The sequence below is a fragment of the Anser anser genome, assembly GCF_964211835.1.
Source record: "Anser anser genome assembly, chromosome: 1".
Lineage (NCBI taxonomy): Eukaryota > Metazoa > Chordata > Aves > Anseriformes > Anatidae > Anser > Anser anser.
This window is the reverse complement of record NC_139720.1, coordinates 16,049,399-16,074,528: the sequence shown is the minus strand read 5'-3', so window position 1 is coordinate 16,074,528 and position 25,130 is coordinate 16,049,399. Positions and strand designations below refer to the sequence as shown.

At 39.9% G+C, this 25,130-nt stretch overlaps 1 protein-coding gene across 1 annotated transcript in view; it reads right to left on the bottom strand.

The window, feature by feature from the left end:
• Nucleotides 1-25,130, bottom strand: part of SLC2A13 (solute carrier family 2 member 13) — a 159,800-nt gene that overhangs the window by 47,462 nt on the left and 87,208 nt on the right. The gene's annotated exons all lie outside the window — the stretch shown is intronic.

Genomic DNA, 25,130 nt, shown 5'->3' with positions numbered 1-25,130 from the left:
GCATCCAACACGTTGCAAGCAATCCTCCCAGACTCCTGGTTTTAGGTCTTGCAGCTTAAATGCCCTGCCGCCAGCTTGCCTGACACTCTCCACTGCATTACTTCTGTCTAGCCAGAACATGATCGTTTTGAAATGCGTTAGCACCACATTGCAGGAATGTGAATCTGCACCAAACAGGAGCGTTTGACAGAAGTTTCTGTTTAATTTTGAAATGAATCAACCATTCCACACAAACGGGAACTCATAAATAACTCAAATGAACAAAATGAAAAGAAAAAAAAAAAAAAGGAAGCCTTCTATTGTTTTTCACAGAGATCAGATGAATACAGATATTGTGCCTGTGTTCTCAGGGAGAGCTCAATAAACCTTCAAGAAAACACGCAAATAGCTTTGTTCGTGTTGCATAAGCACTTTTCATCTTGTTCTGTTAATTTGTGCCGTCTGCAATACTGAATAGTCAATCCTTCACATACCTAGCAGCCCATTGGCTTTCACGCAGTAATAACCATCAAAAATATCAAAGCTCACATTTCTTTTTTCCCCTGCTCAAAATGCAGCTTCCTTTAAATGCCACCCCATTGTCTTAATGCCCGGATGTGCTAACCTCAGAAATTTTAGCATAAAAAACATGTGGACCACCAAGCATAAAACATTTTTATTTCAATACAATAACCCATGATGGACAATAGGCTCAGCTGACTGCTTGTGAAAGCACCTGAGTCAGTTGAGACACTACCAGTCATAAATTATGACACCTACGTCTGGATGTTACTGACTCCCCTGTACGCTGGGGCAAGGTCTTTAGATCCCCCTGGTTCCCTTCCTCAGCTCGTCTTCCTCACCAGTTCTGCCATTTGAGACTATACAAGCAACTCCTGGGGTGCAGCAGGAGACGATCCCCAGAGTGAAGCTGCTGGCACCGAGGACCTGGTGTCTCCACGCGCTCATGTTTTGGGCCTGGCTCCATGGACAACCTGCCTGCTAGTGACTGGAACATCTCTTCCAGGCTCGTTTTGTCTGAAACAAAGAATTGCATCCTCCGAGATCACTGCAGTCGTGTGAATCTTGGGGAGATGGAGATTCAAGAAGCACAGACGTGATTGGAATCAAAATGCTAATGTTCATGCGCCCTCGCTTCTTAAGGCTCTCTAAATTAAATTGCTAACTGCTTGTCAAAACTTACATCATACTGCACTACTCCAGTCACCAAAATCATCCAGGCAGTCTCTGATCTTCCAATACTGCCTTTCTTTTTCTTCTTATAGGTAGGAAAATAACAACAAATGTCAAGACTTGGCCTGCTGACTCCTGCTATGAGACTCCTATTTACTTCAACCAGACAAGGCTTCATGAAGCCACTTTTAACTCTACACATCTAAATCTTCTCGAAATCCAGTTCTACTGTGAAGCCAGAAATTGCCAGTTGTCAGCAGCAATGCATAGCGCGTTGATACTAGATAGTTAGAAAAGCAAAGAATAAAGAATCACTTGAAAGTGTGTTGGTCTACTTCCAGCCCCATACAAACAGGCACCTTCCACACCCGACATGGCTCCAAGTTGCTTTTTGCACCCGCTGGTTATATATTCTCAGCTAGAAGCTCACCGTTTATCCATAAATAAACGACATATTTCACTTCTGTGGAAAACAAAACAGGGAAATTTATAATCTGCAAATCCAAATGACACGCTAACACAGCTTGGCTGCTGGGCAACACTGGTGATGTTTATTACGGCATAGCAATCCAATTTCAAAAATTCAGAAGAATATTTGCATAGATTATGATAAGCACTAAATACGAACATTTTTAATACCAACCTGTGCAGCCCTAACTGCCTATTAGTGCAGTCTTTTTAATTTCTTCCTGACAGGGAGAAAAACTGTGTGGCAGAAAAAGGTCAGGCTGTGATATTATACAACCACGGTAAATACTGCAGCTCCTATGGGGAATGCAATGTCAGTGACAAAGTTTGGCAGCCCTAATTTATTTTCTAAAATGTAAAGAAAATGACAAAAGCACATGCATCTCCTTGGAATTTTAAAGCAAGTACTTTATCTTTAAAAGCAAATAAACACAATTACAAAACCACCCAAAGTAACTGAGTCAGATAAATATAAAAGATTTTAATATGGATCATCTGCAAGAATGTCAAAACTATAAAGTTGCGCTATCAAGAACAAAAAAACAACTGAGGTATTTCCACAGTAAAGAATACCCAGACTAATCTTTCTACGACATATGCATACTGAAAATGTGCAGTATGGATTTGAAGCAAATTAACGCCCTCACTTTCCTCCCTTGCCTCCTTTAAAGAGTCAGGATTTTTATAAAGTGACTATGTCTAATGTTTGAAGAAAAGGAGAATGCCCCCTTCGAGCAGGTCTTTAGAAGATTCGAAACACATCAGGCCCCAGGTCAGCTCATTCAGCAGCAGAGGAGATCATGCCAGGCTTGGGAGCTCTCAATCAAAACCAAAAAAAAACTTGTGGATAAGCTGCCAGGTTGTTTGCATCACAGCTTTGATTGCCCCAATCTTTCAGGAGGGGCTGCTCCAACCCATCTGTTATATCTGACAAAGTTTCTGTCTAATGATGTCAGCTTTTTTGGACAGAATTTGTCATTCTTCTAAAATTAATGAATAAATCTAAATAACCTAGAAGTACCTTTCAACATCTTAAAAACATTTATTGTACATTGTTGCTTTTAAGAAAATGAAGATATAATACTCTGGCACTGGTTTGCAAAAGCTTGTTGAATTTTTCTAGCACAATACTTTGGAAATCACTATCCAACTACTCAAACTACTCGGTCCAAGAAAAACAGTCCTCAGAGATAATGAATCTCTCCATCTTTTTTGCAACTCAGTTGAAATAACACAAAGCGAAATGGCAAGTAGCGCCACAGCCAAGAAACAAATGATTAAATGTTGAAGGAGATCCAAAATGGTGGCAATTTCAACAGATGTACACACTCTCTTTCCGCAATTGTGCATGACCTCTCCTTGTGCTCTATCAGGTCATTGCATGTCAAAACTGCCGGACTAAGAGGAACAAAAGTAATCATAACAAAACACAATCCACATTCACAAAATGGTCTTGCTTCTACACCTTGACATTGTTTCTCTCCTTCTTTAGGGATTGCTAAAGCTTATTGCCACCACGTTTGATGACTTCCAGCACAGGCACTGCACTGGACCAGGCACCAGGCTGCAGCGTTGCATGGACAACGCAGCAAGGACACCGCAGCATCCCCTGCCCCATGCAGCTGTGCTGTCACACTGAGAGCTGTCAAAACCTCCTTTTGGCTACAGCCCCAACGAGAATGACCTGTGCTGCCAAGCAGAAGACAGAGCACAGTTATTTAAAAAATAGCTGTATTTTAGTTACGGCTTACATACATGTGGAATACAGAGTCTTGCTCCCCAGCTGACTTTTAAGTGGTGAAAGGTTCAGGTGGGAGGTGGCAGGTCCACAATTTCTGCTGTGGACACTTGCAGGCTGGCCATGTAAGTGCTGCAAAGAGCCGTGGTGCAATCTGCCCAGCCAGGTAGCTCATTGCTATGGGACTACGCCAATGCCAATCAGATACAACAGACAGACACCAACCTGTCAGAAGAACTGAGGGACTAATGCTAAATCATGTTGATTCGAACAACAGTATTCAACTCGAATTATAAATGTTCTGACTTATTCCGTGTCTCCTTCCTATTGCAGACTATCACACATCCTTGTAAGTACAGCCATAACGTTCTCCAAGACAGCCTGTTCTGATGCATGCTTTGACTATATACATCTGGACAAAGATTAGGAGAACAGGTAAAGCCATCCTTAACATTTCACCTTCAGATGATAACAGATCAAGACGGTTTTACATGTTGCTAACCTGAACTGCAACAGCCCAACAACTGGTATAGCCATAGCGTGCCACACAGAACCTCTGAGCAATAAACACGTGGCTGGGGCTGCCTTAGCATCCCGCGTCCTGCTCGCTGCAGGGGAAGGAGGTGGGGTAAGACCATAGGCTTCCAAATGCAGGTCCTGAATCACTCCACCGACTCGAAGGCCTGATGTGACTTTGCTCTTCATACACTTTTGTTGAATACTGAAAATGAACTTGAACAATAGCGTTACTGCTATTAACTGGTTTTAACCCTGCAAATGTACCTGCCTTCCTCTTTTGTGTGCAGCTTGAGCACAACAATCATACCGTGTCTGGCATTTCTGAATATTCAGAGGCGTTAAAGAAAGAGCAAGCACAAGCCAAGAAACTCCCATTGGAATTACTGCTGCTGGAAAGAGGCCAGGCACATGGAGTAACTGCAGGTTAGTGAAAGATGGGCTCTATGAGCTTGAGAACAGCTTCTAGAGCAAAGCAGGCTTATGGAACTGCACACTTGCATCTGCCTGTCCCACCCATTTAGACCTTTGTTACGAAAGAGGGTTAATCTAGAAAGTTTAAGCTTGCATTTTCATCACTAAAGGCCTGCAGGGTTACGACAGCTTCACCAATGTGTTAAACTGTGGCAACTCATCTGTGCAGATGAACTTACAGAAACAGCAGGAGAAAGCAAGGGCAGCATATGGGAAATGAGATGTCAAAGTGTTGGAAATGAAAACAAGATAGGAAGAAGCTGGCGTATCTGGAAGGAGCCAAAGACAGCATATGTTCCAAGCGTAGCGGCTCTCAGGCAGGAGGGATGCTACAGCCCTGCTAAGCACCACGTGAAGCCTGGGGAAGGGAAACAGGCGCATTGGCAAGGTGCTAAAGAAACAAAAAATATCCCTTGGTTAGACTTGTTCGAAATAAGGACTGCAAAGCAATATGGTAGCATTTATTGATATAATTGGAGTGTTGGACAACGTGGTTCTGCCTCCCAGTTTCACATCCCATACACGGCAGTGACAAAGGAGATGCAGCAGTTTCCACTCACACACAGAGGCTGCACTCAGAGCAACCATGGACACCAGTTTGGAGACTGGGTAGTTATTCAGACTCTGCTACTTCCCTGTCTACATTTCCTATCATGTCTGTCTAATCCCTTACCTTGCCTTTTAAACCTCCCTGCTGGAGCAGGGGGTTGGACCAGATGACCTCCAGAGGTCCCTCCCTGGCTCAACCATTCTGTGATTTTGAAACATTGCTTTGCGCAATTAGACACTGGTTTGATTGGCTCCTTTCTGGACTCCTATAATAAAGCTAGTAATATTAATATCAACAGCAGCACTGATATTACAAAACACATGAACGCAGACACAGTTTTCAGTGGGAATTGCCTTTGTCAGACAAAATGTTTCAGATGCTGAATTTCCTTTGGCTATGAATAATGAAAATGGAAAGTCACAGAAAGGATAAGATCTAACCTCATCTTTGACATTAGGCATATAATAAAGCTGATCACAAAGGCTGTAAAAATCCATTTCATCACTTTGATTCATCACCATTCCCAGGACTACTGTGTTAATCAGTTTACAGCCTTTAGATTCCTTAAAAAGTAATTTCCCTTTGGTCTTTTCTGTGCAACAGATCAATGGCTCATTTTGGTTACACAAACTCATCTAAGTTGGGAAAAATATTATTTCCTCCTTTGTTTCTTTATCAAAATGAGATATACAACTATCCAATGTTATCAAACACTTCTCTTATTGTCATTAAAACATTTACTTTCTGTAAACAAGGTGGATTTTTTTATGTCATACACTTCAAAAGAACAAAGTGACATGCCTGTAACAGACCTCTTTGGTCATCCAAACCCTCGAGGGTACAGCTAACCACCTCACAATAATAGCTTTTAACAAAACAAAACTGTCCCATCTTAAAATACTTTAAATTTTCCTGTCCCTGATAATCCATATAAAAAGAAGTTCAAGACACCCCGAATCTTTGGTTGATAAAAACTTTTTCTAACTTACAAACAAAATTTTTTCATGGCAAGGTCACACATGCCTTCATTCATGTGCCTAGATCATCATAAAAAATCAATAGTTTTTCTTCCTCTGAGACATTTATTCTCTGATTTTAAAGAGCAATTATAATTTCTGAAACATCTTTCTGCTAGGCTAAGTGAGCTACTTAGTCTCCTTTTGGAAGATGAGTTCTCCAGTCTTCCTGAACACCCTTTTACCTCCATATTGCACCATTTTTTTTACTTTCATTTATTTTTTTTAATGAGGATGTCAATAAACATATAGCAAGAAGCACTATTACATGGTTATAGCAATGCTTCCTAGTACCTCTTGCATCAACTGTCCCAATTATAGACATTTAGCAATACCGATACAGCAGCAGGACAACAGAATGATGACTAAAACAGCAAGCCTCTCCTCTCCATTTCCAACTGGTGATATCCAGATTTCTACAAAAATTTTCTTAGACCTGAAGACTTCTAACCTTGCACTCGGCTATTAAACTGAATCTAGTTTCTACAATTTAACTGTTGAGAGGCGATACTCTGGTTTTCTGCTCCTCCCATTTGATATTCTCATCTTCTTCCTGTTGACACCCTCCACCAGTGTTCTTTGTCGCTGTACTCTTACTCGTCATCAGTGTATTCCTAATCAACAACCATAATATTAGTATATCAAATAGTTCAGATCATGGCACAAAACCACAAGGAAAAGCCATTTCATTCTTGAAGCATCAAAACATCACCTCCTAAGTTGAAAAAGGGAATACCAAAAAACCTCAACAACCCCTTGGCAGCCCATATGGTAGGCTATATAGTGACAGATGGGGGTGAATCTGCCCACCCACAGCAGTTCTGTCAGGTCTTGTATGATTCCCTCACAATATCTGCTCTCCTCTGATCCAGCTTGATTGCAAACTTTTTACTCATCTTCTTAGCTGATTTTTTAAAATTATGCTGAAAACCTCTTGCACGAAATGACATAACTTGATTGCTTCCCTCTTTAGCATGTACACCGTCTTCCTTCAATTCCTATTTTGAAAAAGTACCTCACGACCCACACTTGTGCTGTACTGCAGGCTGGCATCACCCAAAATAACAGGATTAACTTGTCTCGAGGTTCTGCTCTGCACAGTGCAGGTTCAGTTGCCAGTACCTCCTGCAAGACACTGCTGTCCTCTAAAATAATAAAAGCTACCATAAATATTAGTAAATATTAGTAAATATTAGTAAATCTAATAATCATCTAAATCTAATAATCTATCTCATAAATATTAGTAAATCTAGTTTCATCTTCTGCATTTGAAAATCACAGAGAATATGAACAATGATATTTACACAAGAAAATATTGCAAATTTGAATATATATTGTTCGACACACAATTACATACCTACGTATACAAACTTTGTGGCTAATATTACTCTCAAACACAACACAGCCTCCCATGATGAATCAATCGCTTCAGCAGGGCAGCAGAGGATATTTTGTCATATCTGTTGTTGTCTTCCAAAAGTTGCCTAAAAAATCGTTTCAATCAATTACGGCACTTTGCTGTTTTGTGCACGTCGCTGGCATCTCTTGTGGCAGAGACGAGACGTGCGTGTATGACAACGAAGAAACAAAAAGTCTTTTATAAACAATGCACTGGGTGTCAGTGCATTGATTATAGAAGTGTTTGACCACACCTCGCGGAGAGGGTGGTCAAGCATTGGAGGAGGCTGCCATGGGAAGTGGTGGAGTCCCCATCCCTGGAGGTATTTAAGATATGTAGATGTGGCAGTAAGGGACATGGTTTAGTGATGGGACTCAGTAGGTCCAGTTACATGGCTGGACATGGCGATCTTGAAGGTCTTTTCCAACCTAAATGACTCTACGATTCTATGTCAGTAAGGCCCTTCCAGCTTTTTAGCTCCAAAGGCTACTGGACTTTAGCTATGATACAGGACTACGGGAAACACATGGCTATCCTTTACTCTCAGTTTTAAAAGGCAAAATATCTAAGGATCAGATCCTGAAATTGTACTGAAGTCTTCCAATCCATAGCAGATTCTTCTGATTTACAGGATGCCAATGTAAGACGTAGAGTTTAAGAGCGCTCAAAGGAAAAGGCTGCTGTATTTTCCAAAAGTCTACACTTGATTTTCAAAAACAGTGCCTCGGAGGCAAGCTGGGGGAGTGCCATTGTATACTTACATATTGCAATTACATCTTTGAATTCCCTGTTTAGCAGTAATAATGCACTGCGTTACAAAAGCTTTCAGCATAGAGTGAAATGACACAGTGACTGTCTTTTATTAAAAAACAGTTAATTTTGATGATAAAAATCCTTAAAATTTGGTCCTGTTTGATAGAAAACTCTTTACATCATCCACTAGGTTCTCTCATTCACCACACGTTAAGCACAGGCAAGACACGCAAAGGTTTTAAGGATTACCATTTAATTATGTTAAAAAAACACTGGATTTTTTTTTATTTTATTTTTTTAGTGTGTAAAGAGACTAAATTATATAGCTATTAAGCAAAGTGAAAGTACCAGTGTTTGACAGGGATTAAAAATGCCTTCAGAGGCTTAAGATCACCAAGATACACAAAGGAGTATTCACTTTCCTAATTTAATGGGATTCTGTCACACAGCTATTGGGTCATTTTAAAATACTGTTGCAGTATCTGCTGTGAGATTGGGAAAAACCCGTTTCCATTTTTATGCTTATTCACCCTGCTGCACCAGATGCATCTCTGCACACAGCCACACTTTATAAACTCAGTTATCACCCCCATTAATGTGGGTCTTGCACAGACTTCACCAGTCTCACATGAGAAACTACAGGGAGGGAAATTGTTTTCTTCTTCATAACAGAAAAATGGTAAAATACAAGGAGGATTTCAGACTATTATTTAAAAGGAAAATAAAAAAAAAATACCGACCCTCAACCTAAGTCTGTAATTGACAGAGTGCTCTGTAAATTTGAGGACAGACCCTGTAGTCAAATCCATTAAAGAAATGGGTTGAATTTAACGACAGAGTTAAACTGAAGAGTTTGCAGCACAGGCAGTGCTGGAAATTAAATGAAAGCACCAGGAGCAACAAAGTCTTGACCCTCCTCCTCTTCCCAAAATACAGACGTAGTTTCCAGAATAGAACGAATAGGCTGCACTCTGTAATACCTACAGCTTAGCACTGCAATGAAAAGCAAAATGTCAACATTTTCATCTTGTCTTTGGTATTTTCACTCAATGTATAAGTGCCTAACTTCAACAGAACCTTTATGAAAGAGAATCACCACCATCATCCCTATTTCATAAACGTAGACCACCAAGGCTTTTGGGAAGAGGAGAAAGACAGAGGAGTATTTGCAGTCATCCCCCAGTGCTACCTGGACCAGAATAATGACACTCCAGAGTCTCACTGCAGATAAGTGCTCTCTGCAAATTAGTAAGTATAAAAGCAGGGAATGAAAATCCCCCAGGTATTTCACAAAAACTACCTCATTCAATTACTCATTTATTCTGATAACTTCAATTTAATTTAAATTATGTTTAATATTGTAGGATATTCTAATGCTGGAAAGCACTAGTGCCTGCCATAAGGTGTCCAGGATCCAGAAAAACAAATCAGTCCTCATTAAAACCAATAGACTTGCTAAATGTACATAGCATTAGGAATATTAAAAAAAAAAAAGAAGAAAAAAAAAAAGGAAAATCAAGCTATCTCCCTTGTTTAAGCCAAACCTGGTGGCAAACAAAGGGCCTATTACTATAGCTTGGAGAGGCAGGAGTTAGCAAGCTGGGAGCAGTGGGAGCTTGAAAGGTAATGAAAAAGAAAAATCAGTCTTTTTTGAACCCAGTTCATGGGTGCTTCCTCAGCAAAGAGCAAGTTTCTGTGCTAAATATTCGTTCACCTTTGGGGAAAATTGTACTATTTTCTTTTTTTTTTCTTATGAATAAAAAAAGGATAACACCACAATTTAACCTTAGCTTTTGATCCATGGTTTTGTATCTGAATTGAATTGTGCTAAATGTCCCAACTTCCCTTCCAGTCACTCAGAAGGTAAATAGTGTATTAATAAATGCACCACAAAGTGTTAAAAAATACATAATTTTAATGTTCCTTATAGAATCTGACCTTTCAGTCATTTTTCAGTTAAGAAAAAAGAGGATTAGCATGGCAAAGTGCTACCCCACTTTCACAGTGCTTCTTTTCAGATAGTACATCTTCAAAATGCTGCACCTCTTATCCTTTCCTTCACCTCCTAGCAGGGTCAGATTCCCTCCATGTACTCTGTGGAGCTTTATCTGGGGTGGCTCTGAGCAACCTCAGCTGGTGGAGCTTCCTGTGGAAACCATTTCACATTTTATTAGACAGCACTGACATAACTGCCATAAGTATGGTAGGAAAGGTACCGTACTGTCACCGACCTGGTAGATAGAAGCTGGAGTATCTGAGCTTTATTTCCATTTTTTTTTCTAATTACAACAGTGTATTTACAATCATAACTTCAATATATACACAGGGGAACTGCAAAACAATGTCAGCTTAAAAACAGCCCTTTCCTTGGCTGAGATACATGACAGCAGCCCCAGTATTCCCCTCCACAACAAACTCATTAATATACGTACATGTGTCTTCTTGTAGAAGGACACAAGCATGGCATTGCTACTTGGGAGAATGCAGCTGCTGAAGCGATTAGGTAGAGCTAGGCGTTCACGAATGATGTATCTACCATTTTCTGCCAATTACTCACAGAACACAGTACTGCACACTCCGTAGATGTTACTGCACCCACACAGCGAAGGCGGGTGGTATGTACTTATAAGCTGGAGAATACACATTAAATAAATGAATCTTCCAGCCACAAAACTGCAATTTCGCCATTAATTCAGCCTTTTATGGTGTAATGAAATATGATGCAATCTTTACAGATGGGATCACATTATTTCACATTACCCTCTGGTTCAAGCCCATTTACTCTGTGACTGATTCCTGCTTTCTGCCCACGTATCCTGCTGCCACCACGCTCCGGCCAGCTCCTGCCACTTCTCCTACCTCCCAGAAGCTCTGTCAGGATCCTGCTCTCTTATCATCCTTCCGTCCCACTCCTTGCACAGAGCCGATTATTTCTGCCATCTCATTTCTGAATGCTTCATCTTGCACATGTGTTTTAAAACTCAACATTATGAATCTAAAACTTCACAGTTATAAATATTCATACAGCACCAGAAACAAGGTATCTTTGTAAATCTCCCAAATCTGTAAATGTCTTCATTAAAAACCTCAGTCTTCCACGTGTGGAAATCTATTTTCGTATTGAAATCACACAAATGATCAAAATAATTTGTCTATGGCATAAAAAAATAGTTAGTATTCCAGTGACACTACAAGTATTAGTTCATATGTGAAATCTTATTAATATTCTATCCTTTTGAATTTTAATTAAAAGCTGTTGCATTAATAATGTTTATCTTGCACGGCTTAACATTTTTAGAACTCAGCCCATGAGAATGATTGCAATGAATTCTTACTAAGGATCCACAAAATTGGTCTAAAATAATCAATAGGTCATTGCAATATCTTCCAATCAGCAAGAAAAACTCCAGATGGACGCAATAAAGCCTTTGCTGATAGCAAGCTATATATTTATTTATTGTAAGAACCTGACTGACCATCTAACACAGATCTCCTAAGAACTTTTAAATCCAAGTCCTGTCTGTTTTGTAGAAATCAGTCATTCAGTGCTGTATTAAGCCTCCTTTCTTTCTTAGGTCGCTGAGCTTGATACCAGCATTAATTTTAAAACTGATGAAGCCAGCAAGTGCTCTTCAGCTTCCTTCCTCACCGTCCTAACATCACAACTATCAGGGACAGGTGGCCAGAGACAATGCTGCTCCTGAGCATGGAGCAGCTAGACAGTTCAAAACCCATGGAAAGTCTAACTTAACTACCGTAGAGGCTTTGGTTTTCTTTGGATCAGGAAGAAAAGAAAAAAAGAAGCTCCCAAGCATCCAACATTGCTATATGGCTAGGGAGGAGCTCTTAAAGCCACTGTGGTCACCCTAACACACATCCCCGGTGATGTTGGAATAAATGGCAGAAACCTACTTTGACAACTTTACAGTAAATGCACATTTTCTTCTCATTCTGAATTAGTCTATTACAGCACCACTCAATAAAACATAAAAAATTTATTGGCACCAGTCCCACAGTCATTCAGGGAAAACTCCACGCTGAGCAATGAGGAGTAACAGCATGCATATGTGCGTATGAGAGCACCATAGCTGCACTCACTACTGGGCACGATGCCCTTACTAGTAACAATTTTGAGCATATGTCCTATGTAAGAAAAAAAATAAATTCTGGGAAATAACTGGCACAAAAGTCTTCCCTGGGCTCAAACACACAGATGCACCCATATTATCAACAGTCATTTCAGGACTGTTTAAAAAACAAACCAAAAAGAGTAATTCTGCTGTGACACCATCTGAGCTCATCGCTCGTGGTGGCAGATGAGGTCCTTTTTTGGAATACAGGCTTTGGCAAAAATATCCAAAGCCAACAACCTCTACTGACCAGTCTACATCTGCATCCAGGAATTTATATGTTTGGAGGTTTCTAGCACCAAATACCATGAAATCGCAACTGTTCAGCACCTTTAACATTCATGCCACTCGTGGTGCTTTAATTGAGATTTCTAAATCCAGTCTCAGGTTTTAATATTCATACAATCAAATATTACATCTGTAGTATATTTCAGACATATGCTGCACATAGTCTACATCTCAACAGACTTGTATTTTCTCCTTCCTTAGAAAACAAAATTAATTGCACAGCAAACTTAAATGTGTGCAGTGTGAATACTAATTTGGCAGTGTATGCTTCTATCACACAGTCTTTTCTGTTGTCTTTCATCCCATCTGTTCCAGCAGAGAAAGGAAAAATCATGGCAGACCCCAAGAAAATTCCTTAGAGTGACATCACCAATATACACAGACATTTTTCGTTCATGTTCAGGATGGATAAAACCATTGAAATAACATTAACAATTGAAATAACATTAACATAGCACATAAATGACAACCAGAAAACCAAAGGCTTTGATTTCTGATGTCTGAATGATTAATCCACCTGAATGCATCATCCAGCTGCTGCTTTTAAAATTTCCTCTGCAAGATCTAGGCCCAAGCAGCCTCCTTCTTTACCTCTCACTTAATACAAAGCAGTCTGCAAGCATCCCAAGTAAGCAGTTCTGCTTTTCTGCCAACAAACAAGCAAAACATCATTCTCAGTTTCTTCTGCTCTAACCTGAGATTTTGGTTAAACCTCTTCCCACCCATGCTCCAGCCCTCCATGTGCTCTGTGGAGATGCTCTGCTCATAGCAGAGGTGAGAAGAACTGGATTCTATATTCCAAGCCAAGAAGTTTTATACAAAAGGTAACATCACCAGCTGGAAAGACCCAGAACAAGCTTGTCTAGAGAACTGCTCTCTCAAGCTGAGCTTATTTAAAAAGGACCTGCACCATCTGGTGCATTACGTGCCCAAATCACCAAGCCCTACTGCACCTTAAAGGGACCTTGCTGACCTCTTTTGAGAAAGACCTGCCCCAGGTCAGACATCTCATTCTAGAAGGAGATTGATGGCTGAAAACTACAAGAGAAGGCAGGTATCACCCCACTCTGGAGGGAGCTATTTGTCCCCTTGCCATCTCCTACAGCATGGCTTGCTAGTCCTCTGCTCAAGACACTGACTTTGGTGAATCCCATGCACAGACCCTACGATCCCCTAACTTCGATGTGCAGAACCCAGAAATTTTACCTGAGGAAATTGAATTTACCCATTCCACCACGGGTTTAGCTCTTAAATTGTACTTTCTTAATTGTTACGTGGGCGCAGCTATGTTTCCCTACTGCTGTGAGGTTTGCGACTTCTCCACCAGCAGCCATTCATAAATGCTAAGTATAACCAGCATTACTCTGAGGATGCAATGAAAAAGTTAAAGCAGCTAGGAAATAGGCCTCGTTTCTAATGTACTGTGAAAAATAAAACTGCACTTAGAAAAACACTGAATGGCTATTTTGGGAATGTGTATTTCTACATAGCCTGCACAATGAAAGCAAGGCAGTGTTTGTGAATGTGCTACCTATTTAAAAGGACAAACACATTGCTCTTTTCTTCAGTATGAGATGTGGCAACTAAGTACCACATCGACATTATTAAAGCTATATAAAGCACGGTGAAAACTAATGTAATAAAGACTAAGATTCTCTACAGTGCAGAATAGTTACCTTTTAATCTATGAACCATATGTTGGGCAATAAACTTGTCTGATAACCTCTGGAGCACATTATAGCTGTATACTTCTATTCTGCAGGCAAATTCTCCTTTAAATTTATATAGACAACTTTTTAAATGTTCTTATATATGACTTACTTACCCACATAGGAGACGACTTACTCTTTATACGATGTACAGAGTTCAGTATTCATCATTTACTGCTGTACGCTATATTTAAAATTTAAATATACTTTGAATTAAAAATCCAGTGAAGCTACTGGAAAGTATATATAAAACAAAGTTTAAGATAAAATTGTGTGAAGATTTCTGACACAAAACCAAGAGATAATAGATTTTGTTAAAGATTCTATGCCGGATATTTTTGAGTTCCTTTTGAAACTATGCTTAACTTATCTCTGAAATAATCACTGTTACTTGTGAACACCTAGCCGAGGATGGATAGAGAATGGTCTTTGGGTTTAAATGCTTCAAACAAACACTTCCCATATCAGCTGTCTGTTTTCCTTTGCTGCCTCTGGGTGAAGATCACTTTCATGTTTATCATTTCCTTGTCGCAGCTAATTAAGCTGCCAAGTTTTAAATCCCTGGCAGCTCACACTATTCAGACCAATTATTCTATGCGCAAGGATAGCAACTACATACAATTTATCTTCTCTGTCCCTCAGAGTTCATCATTTGAACTCAAGGCCAAGATCAAAAATCTAAATTTTAATCCCAGCTCTCTGACTTTGTAACCTTGGAAATGTCATTTCACTACTTCATATTTGTTCCTCCTCTGCAAAAGCTTTTTAAATATCTTTTCCACACCTCTCATGAGAGCATTCATATGTGGATAATACTTGAAAACCCTTGGAAAAGAGAAAGGAAACAAAGGTAGGTATTCATCCGTTCTCCTAACACTCACCAGAAGCACCCTATGGAGATCTGTGTTACAGTTTAGGAATAGGATGAACAGCAACAGTGCTCTGGAAAAGGGGGTGAAGAGTGGGGTTGTTTTTCAGGGCAATGAAAACATAACCTGGGGCTATCTTGTAGATTGTTAAAAAGCTGAAACTGTCTTTTGCTATCTTCCAGACTCTTCCATAAGAGCGCACTGCCAAGATCATCTTCCATTCCATGCACGGAGCCTCTTGTGCAAAGAAAGAACGAGGGGACTGGCTCTGTTTTGAACATAACTTGCAGTAATACTCAAGAAAACTTTAACACTGATGTGCTCTAGTAATTAGTACTTGAGCAGTGCTTCAAAAGGATACACTAGTAATGTCTGCACCAAGCCCAGCACTCGGCAAACACTACTCACGAAAGCAAACTGAAGAAAAACTAGGGTATTCTTTCTTAATTACAGGAATTGAGCGAAGATATGAGGAAGAATAATTACTTTTATTTAATTGTGTATTAATTCCATAATTTAACATAAAATTAACCTAATCATAGCTTGAATACAGAACTAATCTTAGATCCATCATTGTGCTACCTTACTGGAAATCAATGCTATGTACCAAACAAACAGAAACACATCGGGTTATACAACCCGCAGCCAATGGCAGGACACAGGGCTTCGGTGGGTGTTGAGCAGAATATGCTTCCGTAAGAAAGATTAATTACACATAAATTGGTATGATGGCAGGGCCCTGGGATTTCCCATGTTGCTTCTGCTCCATTGCATCAGGTGCACATTTACAACAATAATAATAATAGTGATGAAAATCAAAACTAAAATGCAGTCAGCCTGCTGCATCTTACTGTAGGAAGTTATCCTCTTTGAGCTCTAACACTGCTTTAAAACAGAAAAAAGACCTGAGAGTCCTGGTGGACAACAGGAACGTGAATCAGCAAAGACCAACTGCGCGCTGGGCTGCACGAGCAGAAGTGTAGGAGCACTCAAAAGTAAGCCATTACGAGGCTGCCTCTGGAGAACTGTGTCCAGTTTGGGGGCCCCAGTACAAGAGAGAGACTGGAAAAACTGGTGGGAGTCCATCATGAGGCCACTAATGTGGTGAAAGGAGTAAAGCATACGAGAAGAGGCTGAGACAGGTGGGGTTGTGTAGCCAGGAAAAGACAATGTTATGGGGGATCTCATTGGTATCGTCCACAACCTAGGCAGGGTTACCAGCACAGTATATCTCTTCTCAGAGTGAAAGGACTAGAAGCAATTACCACAGGCTGCAAGAAGTAAAATTTCAATTGAAAATAAGGGGATAAAGTTATTCTCCATAAGAATGTTTAATCCCCAAAAGAGGTTGCCTGGAGAAGCCGTAGAACACCCGTTCTTAGATACCTTAAAATCTCAACTGGACTAAACCCTGAGCAATCCAATCTATCTTTGAAGGTAACTCTACTTGGAACAGCAAGGTGGACCACATGGCCTCTACATCTTCCTCCTAACTTTTATTATTCATTGCTTTGAACTCAGTACAAGTTAACTCAATAGTTAAAGGCTGCTCCGTCATTTTCACAATCAGGCATTAAAGACATGTGAGTACCATTTCTAAACTTCTTGAGATTCATCTGAAAGAAAGGACTAGCGTAAAACTCCTAAATCAATCCCATGCTACTGCAGGAAACCACAACACACTTCATAAAACCAGTTAAGCTCCACTTTACGTTGTGCTCTACCGCCATCCTCTTCCAGAGGTTAGGAACTGCCTTCTCATTTACAGCCTGTATTTATTGCCAGTGGCAACAAATCCTAATTCTGTTTCAATTTTATTGGCAAAATGAAACCTTTGACATTAAGGTCTACAACAGGAATGCTAAATAAGGCAAGATTAATTACTCTTTCCAGTGCAGTACCTTTTCTCACAGCCTTCTGTCACATCATCTTTGCTTAGACCTTTACTTATCGTACAGTTCTTGAACAATGCCACCTACCCTTGAACTGAAGCTCAATTAAAAATTTTTCATGTGAACAAAAATCAAAACATGGGTGGTATCCAGATAAATGAAAATTTCAACTTTTTCTCATTCTAATAAAAACAGTTATTTGTTCAAAGAATAGTATCTGGTTGATCTATAGCTTGATTTTTCTTTGTTAAATCAATGCATTACAGCCTATTTATCCCACTTCATCCAATTATTCTTCATACTTTTAGTCAATTTTCCTTTATTAGCTTGCACTACTTGCTCTCTATTTGGCTATTGTTTTATCCTAATTTTTAATTGTAATCGCTAGAAAAACCAGCTATCCTTCTGCTCTATAGTTCTACACCACACAGCACAGCACTGTCTCGCTCCACAAATGAGCTTTTAAAACATAACAGTAATACAAATAAGTTCTATCATGCTAGAGGCTGGCTACCACAAAATTTCCTGTTTTTCCCACTATTTAGTGAAACAATTCTGTATTTTCTTGTATTCATATGCCAATAGAAAAGCTTGCTGTTAATGGATAAAATGTTTTCTCTTTCTGGAATTTTCTATGATTCAGCCATTACTAGGCTGGGGAAGAAAAAGTACTCTTTCAAGACTTCCAGTAAATGACACACCAGTTATTGCTAACTTGTTTTTTTTTCTTTCTTTCTTTAAACAATACTGAGTACTTAAAATATAAAACAATGGATGCACAAATCCAGAGAAGTTGAACATTCAAATTTATGGACACAGGGAAGGAAAAAAGTTCAATTGTTATAGCGTGAACCATGAAGAATGAAGATGACTATGCCATCACCTTATTCATAAAATGATTGTGTTTTACACAGAAATTGGTTTTATACAATTATAAATTGTAAGTATATATATATATAAATATATACTACATTTATAATCACTCATATAAAGATATATTACATTTATAATCACTCAGGCACAGTCAGCTGGTAAAAACAAATGGCAGTCTGCACAAGATTTGTGTAGAACAATCTTTAGGGTTCTAAGTTAATAATGTAGTAAATATCAAACTGCATAATATTCCCCGAGTTTTCTTATGTAGATGAAGGTAATTCACTTACAGCATTTTCAGAAAAGTATTCTACCAGTTTGAGTATTGTCTAAGAAAATGAACAGCAAAAATGCATTACAAAAATGCACAGAATAACTTTGATGAATAACTTTGATTCTTCCTTCTGGATTTTTTTTTTCTTGTGTGTGTGTTTAATAAGCAGTTTTATGATCATCTGTGCACTGCTTGTGGACTGTAATGTCTAAACAAACTCATTTAGGTTTATATTCATGTTTCACTCAGTAGGTTTTACTGATCTGGTTATCTGGCAAATACTTACTGTTCCTTATTAGAACAGGTTACACGGAAATCAGAATGAAAGATTTCTTCTGACAAAATAAGAGAATTGTGTAAAATTCAAGTGAGAATAAGGTTGAAACTTGTTAAGGTCTCCAGAGAAAACCAGTCTTCCTGACAACTTTAATTTAAATCTTGCAACTGGGATTTTGCTCAAAAATGTCACATTGAACAAAAATTTACATTTGAGACTCTCCATGACAGGCATCCAGAGAACTTAGGGGCATACAAGAATTTGAACTGAAGTATTTTAATGAAGTAGCAATTACAGGGCAACAGGCATCAGCTTTCAAACAAAGTCAGTTCTTCCCAAAGGTCCTTTTAGAAATAGCAACCTTGAATGAAAACTGCATCCAGACCTGACAGCCCAGGTGATGGAAGACGACTGCCCTCATCGTGCAAGACAGACGATTTACTGTTCCGCAGAATATTCTGCTTCAGCCAATTGAGGACTGTGGCTGTGTATCCTTATTGCACAGCCTTTGTTGGTCTGCTAAGGAGGACGCTAGAAATAGCACTGGAATAAAAGTCCTTTTCTTCTGGAAGTAGCCAAGATAAATTAATCCAAGATTGGCAGGAATAGTGAAATTGACAGGAGAAAAAACATCCCGTAAATGAAATTTCTGTAAGAGTTTCATTGACACAAAAGAAAGGTCTTCTTGCCTGAGGACATTCACTTCCAAATTCTTTGTGCTTAGTGCAAGGTTTCATTTATAAGAAGAGAAGAAAAAGGCAAATAAAAGATGGAGATTTACAAAAATACAAAGCAGAAGAAGAATGAACTGAGCAGATGCCTGACTTATGGGGCAAGCTCTAATTCTAGTTCCATTTCAAGGGAAAAGCAAAAATCTTTGCAAGCAAAGTTGTTCACAAACAACCTTTTCCTTTCTTTGAGGGAGAAATCCAGGCGAGGGGTAATCTGTATACACGTTCCCACTTTTTTGCACTGATTGTCCTGGCCATATAAACATCAGTTGGGTCACTTCCTCAGAGGTGGCCTGCAATGCCTGGAGCAAATCACTTCTAGCGGAACTTCGTACCATGTTTAGCAGAAGCAAGTGCCACCAGATTACTGTATGGACTAGGATCAGATAATGTAGCTTCTCACTCATCTATGTTTTTAAATCTCTTTTTACTTTTTTTTAAGGTGTGACAGTTATATTCGTCAGCAGGTGACTCAGTGACCAGCAGGATGATGCTGCCTTTGTTCTATTCATTTCTACTCAAAATATCTCTGCACAAAGGAAATACGGCTTTTCTTGTTATATGTGCCTTCCCATCAATTACAATCTGATTGCCGTTGTTTTGTCATAGCCCACCTTTTGTGATTTGGAATGTTTCAAACGATATTAAAAAGTAAAGTCAGCTGGATGGCAACTGCTAAGTCGCACACAGGCCAGCCAAACCGTGGCTGGCTGACAATAAAAAAGTTAAAAAGTTAGCAAAATGTAGGATGTAAAACAATCCCTCAAAAATTCAAAGGTCTGCTATTATCTTATATAAAGAAGCCTTTAATAAGATACAACACCCATTCTTATTTGTTCAGAATATTTCCCATGCCGATATAGCAGAAGTTAACAGCAGCATATAGCAGCAGCATGCTAAAACTCCCCTATTCATCTCAAATCCTGCTTGTGCTTCTGCCTGTTTTTCCCTACTGATTGCTCCTTTTGTCTTCACTCTTCCTGGCTTTTTATTCAGTCTTACATTGCTCAGAGGGTGATGTGCAATCTCCTTCATTTTTTTTCTTTTAGCTAATGCCTTTTTGCTTTCTTCCTTTACTTTCCTAGGCATCACACATTCTTTGCATTGGCCTTCTAGTGCTAATTCCCATTCTCTTCCTGAATGCTGCCATTTCGATGAAATTTAGATTAAAAATTATGTTTGAGTATATTTCTCTTAGTTCCGTCCCAGAATCTAGTTATTGCATCAGGGAAAACATCCAGGATTAACCCAAGGAAGGTGTGTCTAAAAGATCCAGTTTGATTTACTCAAACAAAAGCCTGTCTGGGGATCCTTGCCAAGAGAGGAATATCTGTAAATGCAGCAGCATGACTCCACTACACACATGCAGCTACACTGCCCCTCATAACAGTGCCTCCGACAATGACAAGAACCTGTAATATCTTATTTCCAAGACTGTACAGAGATGCTAACACACATCTTGAAACAAACGGTGATCTCTTAAAGCTAAGCTGCCATTTTATTTTCTACTTCTACAATAAACATTCTACATTTTCACACTTTTGTTTAAAATTTCACCTTTTTTGACAGATTCTCAGATCTAATACTAGACAGTCATGTGTGTTCTTCCGTTAAATATTTCATTGTAAAATAAAGCACACTGCAGTACCAATGACAAATATTCTGGGGTTATAAATTAAGATGAGCTCTGGTAACTACGATGCACTCAGACACCAACACTGACCTGCACCTACCATCAGCCCACATCTGTACTGGCAAAGAAGGGCGACATCTGAACAATTTTTCACAAAGAATTTAAAATCTCAACTTCATTTATTAAAAAGGGTGTCCTATATCATCAGTAAAGCTCGTTTTCCTTCCCACAGTAGATAGAGGTGACTATCTACTTTTGTTTGTCTTTAAGTGGGAGGGCTGCTTTTGCTAGAGGCATGAGGTACTTATGGCAGAGAAGCAGGGTAGCTGTTGCCTGGGACCATTTCACAGGATCACAGAATCACAGAACTGTAGGGGTTGGAAGGGACCTCCAGAGATCATCGGGTCCAACCCCCCTGCCAAAGCAGGTTCCCTAGAGCAGGCTGCCCAGGTAGGCGTCCAGACGGGCCTTGAATATCTCCAGAGAAGGAGACTCCACAACCTCCCTGGGCAGCCTGTCCCAGTGCTCCGTCACCCTCACCATGAAGAAGTTCTTTCACATGTTGGTGCCGAACTTCCTGGGCTCCATTTTGTGGCCATTGCCCCTTGTCCTGTCCCCACAAACCACTGAAAAGAGGTTGGCCAAATCCCTCTGTCTCCCACACTTCAGTTATTTATAAACATTGGTAAGATCCTCTCTCAGTCTTCTCAAGGCTGAACAGACCCACGTCTCTCAACCTTTCTTCATAGGGAAGATGCTCCAGGCCCCGTATCATCTTTGTGGCCCTCCGCTGGACTCTTTCCAGGAGATCCCTGCCTTTTTTTGTGCCGGGGAGCCCAGAACTGGACACAGTACTCCAGGTGAGGCCTGACCAGGGCAGAGTAGAGGGGGAGGATCACCTCCCTTGACCTGCTGGCCACGCTCCTTTTAATGCACGCCAGGATCCCATTGGCCTTCTTGGCCACCAGGGCACGCTGCTGGCTCATGGTCAACCTGTCATCCACCAGGATCCCCAGGTCCTTCTCCCCAGAGCTCCTCTCCAGCAGGTCATCCCCCAGCCTGCACAAGACTACGGACTTCCCTCCGAATGGGAAAACTCAACCAAAACAGAGCAGGCTTTCCACCAGCGCGCATTAGAGGGAAGGAGAAAGAGGTAAAACCAGAACATTAAAATCTACAGTGGGATAAAAATAATTATTTATGAGAGAACTGCCTGCAAAATGACCCCATCAGAAGCAAACTGCTGCACAGGCTCATTCCCAAAGGTGGCTGGCATTACTAAATGTCTGTCGCCCCCACTGGAAAGGACTCAGCGTGCTAAGTGCTGTACGAATACAGAACAATTAAATGACCTCTCCCAGAAAGCTTGCAAAGCGAACACAAGGCAAAAAGAAAACAAAACGACCAACAACCTACAAATGGATGCTGGCAGATGGGGAGCGATGAGATAATGAGAAAGCACCACTCATCTCCTCCGTGCAGCAATGTCAGCACGCCGACACCACCGGCCTCTGCTGCTCATGCTTTGGGAGGGTTGCTTTGCTTTATTTCAAGAAGAAATTTTGGTTCAAGAAGAAAAACTCCACCGTTGGGGAAACTGAAGGGAAACTAAAGGTGAATAGCTTTCAGCAGTAACACGGGTAAAATGTCTGGACTGAGGAAATGCAAGACTGGTACAGCAGAGAAAGGAAACATCAATTTTTCTGAGTGGTCAACTGTACAACTGCCCAGCTTATCTGCCTGACAACTTTGTCCTTTCTTCAAGGAGCAGGGAGAAAGTAGAGCAAAGGCATGATTACAACTAGCCCAGAGGCTACAGCAAGCTGCTGTGCCCACTGGGATGAGGGAAGCAGCTAGAGACCTGTGCATGGCATAAGCTGGAGCTCACCGTGCTCCTCTTCATCCAAACATACAGGAGCAGTGGCCGAACACCTGGATCACTGCAGCACCATCATGTTGGAAAGAAGCAAGCACCACTTCTCACTGGCTGAGCAACAGCTTTTTATCAGAATTACCTCTGAGAGAAGCCAAAATATTTGCTTTTCTTTGAATGCTGAAGGTTTGGGCATCTCCTGAAGGTTGCTGCTGACATGCTGCTCCTCCTTCAGGCTGGTTGCTGCCCCTCACCAGGCTGGGTAACATTTTCTCCAAACAACCCTTAAGCCAGCTGCTTTTCATTCAAGCCCTTATCTCACGCTGGCACTCAGAAATCTGAGTGATGTCACAGCCTGCATTCGATGGGAATAACTGCTGAGCTGGGAGTTGTCAACATTTATTATAGGCATAAAGAGACTGCCACATAATGTGAGACCGGAGAAAATCAAAGGCAAAAGTGTATGATACAAATACAGCTTCTGAAACAAATGAATACTAAATATTCACTTTTGCTAATTGTGCTTTCACATGGAGGGGCATTAAAAAAAAAAAAAAAAAAAAAAAAGAAAAAAGGAGAGAGAGAGAATACATTTTTAAATAGATGGGAAAAAAATCTTCACAGAATCACAGAATCATCTAGGTTGGAAGAGACCTCCAAGATCACCGAGTCCAACCTCTGACCTAACACTAACAAGTCCTCCACTAAACCATAACAACACTTACTGGGCAGATCTGTCTACATAGGTACCGTGTTCAAAAAATTCACAGCATTCAAAATATAGCAAATAGTAGCATGCATACAGCAAATAATTGTGCCCTTTGCCCTTTGAGTATGCCTCTCTTCGGTGTTCTTCACAAATATTTGCAGATATGCATTGGAAGAAATTTTCCTCAAAGGTTCTGTCACAGGGACACAAGTGAATTACTGTGTAATTCACACAAAAATAAGTTTACTTTGTTGACCAATTAATAAAAGATTACTATTATTTGATACATTGTCATTTGCGAGCTAATACCTAGCAGGAGGATTGGAAATCAAGTCAGTGGTCAAGCATGGGGGAAAGAGAACATTGCTTCAGAAGACTGCAGAGCCAAACCTCTCAAGCAGTGATGGATAGAGAAATGTTTGTTCTAATGCCTTCTCACCATCCAGTAACACAATTTTTCAGTCTTTTCCAAAAGCTAGTAAAACTCCACAAGCCCTCTGTACCAGGCTTCAGTACAATGTCCCTGATTTCATCAATGAAGACAGGGTGATATTACTAATAATTAGTTTAATTTGCTTAGACATACAAGGATTCCTGCATTTACCATATCTAACATATATTCTGTAAATAAATTTTATTTGTAAACACTGTGGGCAGTTAAATACATAAAGCACCTTTATCAGTATCAACAATACGTAAGCCATGAATGCTTTGCATGTTTATGTTTTTACCCATGCATTGCAAAAATAAAGTTGATTCAATCTACATACTTTAGAATAATAGCTTATTTTAAAACTGCCATATCTTCATCCTTTCTCTGCCCAGAAGTAGTCCATGTACTTTTAATTTATCTTTAACCTAAAATTTCTTATCAGTTTCTAGAACCTCTAGAATTGCCCAGAGATAGGAACAGCCCGCAGACTTTAGATACATAACTTATATTTTTGTGGATACAAAGGAACTAACACAATTATAACATTTATCTGTTGATAGATTTATTATATATACAAATGATAATTAATTATGCACACAATATAATTAGGTATTGTTATTTTGAGAAGAACCACGAGGTGACTGTCTCAGCACCTTCCCTCAAAAACTGGTACTGTAGGTGTCTAAGTAAAGCAGTGTAGGTGTCTAAGTAAAGGTAAGGACAAACTGGTAGGCAGTCCACTCTTAAAAGTGGAAAACACAGTGCCACTATGAAGTTTCAGTGCTGATCTTGTTGTTCTGCTATTTTAAGGAGAGAAACTAATATAAGCATCATGCTTTGCTCCCGTTCTCCCCTTTTCACTCATCTCTTCTCAAAATACCTCTAATTTCACACAGGGAAAGAGTTACAACCCCTTACAGAGGGGTTTTTGCCTGCCCATTGCCTTCCACAAATACAGGTTTTGCTGTGTTACAGCACAAGCAAGATTATACCAGGCAGCAATCTACTTTTTCCTTTCATGAAATACATGCGTGTTTAAAATCTTGCATATAACCATTTATTTAGACAGAGAAAATAGTTGATACCTTGAATTTTCCAGAAAGCTAACTGATATGTTAAAACAGCCAAGCCATGTCATATTGCTTTACTTGATTGTTAATTAGTGTAATGAACACTGAAACCCCGCTAGATAGGATGAAGTTGTGACTCAGAGCAACAGATGTGGTTCTGATCTCAAGTCCCCGGGGAGTGCCTGTGACAGTGAGCGTGGCAGTCAGCCTGAAGAGCAGTACCATGGAGGAAGGAATTTCTGCCATGAAGGAAGAAATTAGTCCTTGAATGGCAGTTAATTT